This window comes from Galeopterus variegatus, unplaced genomic scaffold (assembly GCF_000696425.1).
Source record: "Galeopterus variegatus unplaced genomic scaffold, G_variegatus-3.0.2 Scaffold10646, whole genome shotgun sequence".
In the NCBI taxonomy this organism is placed as follows: Eukaryota; Metazoa; Chordata; class Mammalia; order Dermoptera; family Cynocephalidae; genus Galeopterus; species Galeopterus variegatus.
Genome location: NW_007736757.1, coordinates 45273 through 46540, shown reverse-complemented (window position 1 = coordinate 46540; position 1268 = coordinate 45273). Strand labels below are relative to the sequence as shown.

At 40.1% G+C, this 1268-nt stretch overlaps 1 long non-coding RNA gene across 1 annotated transcript in view; it reads right to left on the bottom strand.

Moving 5' to 3' along the window:
- Nucleotides 1-983: 983 nt before the first annotated feature.
- Nucleotides 984-1268, bottom strand: part of LOC103610136 — an 848-nt gene continuing 563 nt past the window's right edge. The window contains exon 2 of the long non-coding RNA XR_552189.1: nucleotides 984-1092. This is a non-coding gene — a long non-coding RNA (uncharacterized LOC103610136). The remainder of the gene's footprint in view (nucleotides 1093-1268) is intronic.

The window sequence follows — 1268 nt, the reverse complement described above, 5'->3', positions numbered from 1 at the left end:
ACTCCATGAGATGGGTGCTACTATTATGCTCAGAAGACAAAATTGAGGCAGAAAAAAAGCTAAGCCGCCTGTCCAAGGCTACATAGCTAAAAAAAATAGGGAGGGCAGGTCACCTCCCGCAGCCTGCCTGTAGCACCTGCAGGCTCAGCCAGGAGGCTGCACTGGCTTCTCCCAGAATTTTAATGACCTGAATCTATGTTTCCTATCTTACATCCCTAAAAAGGAGATAACACCAGCTCTCCATCCACATCCTTAAAAATGTTACAACACGTTGGTCAAACTACCTCATGGCACATAAGCTACTTTATGGTACATAAACACGCTGCCATTTACAAATCCAAAACATCCCTTCATGGCTTATATTCATCCAAACAACCAAGTAAAACATACTTTGGAGTATGCTGGCCTAACCCGGAACAGAACCCTCTCATTCATGTGCCTATCCTACCTTTCCTGGATCAACCGAGAACAAAATACCCATGGCAGTGTTTCCCAAGGATTTCTTTATGTTTCGGCAACCTGCATGCTTTAGAAGGAGCTGGAAAGTTTTCTTTGTGCCAGGAATTCTATGCGAACACGAGAAGGGAAAGGGGTATATTTATTAATTTTTATAAAATAAGTCACATAAGGAAACCACTAGGAAGTATGAACTTTCAATCTCAAGGTTTTTTTTTTTTTTTTTTCTTTAGCAAAAGGAAATATGATTTAGCCCTAATACTGGAGGATAACCAAATTACAACAAAACAGATCATGACTGTTTCTGGAAAAAGTCAAATTAGTTTAATAGCATAAGCATGAGTTTAAAATCACAGAAATGAATGGTTTTGTACATGAATATGGTGAAATAGCCAAATGAATACACTGCAAAAAAACAAACAAAAAAAGATGTGTATGAGAAAAATAGAAATACTCGTATCTTATAACTTGCATTCCAGGGACGTTACCAAATAATGTATAACGATGGAAAAGTTCATCAAAGAATATTTACCCCTTAGGTTTAAAAGGAAATTTTATTTCATAAGAATACAGCAAAAGGGAATTAAAAATGTGAACTACATAAAAATTCATACAGATTAATATAACGTAAAACACCTGGAGAATTAAGGGAGCAACGGCACCAAAATTGGACCCACGTCTGCCCCTCCCAGGACAGAGGAGTCGGAACCAGACGGGAAGATGACAGCCACCAGGGGACTGAGTGTGCATTGGGCGGGAGAGAGGTGACGCCCGCGCTTCACCTCTGGGGACACACTGCAGGCTCCGGAGCT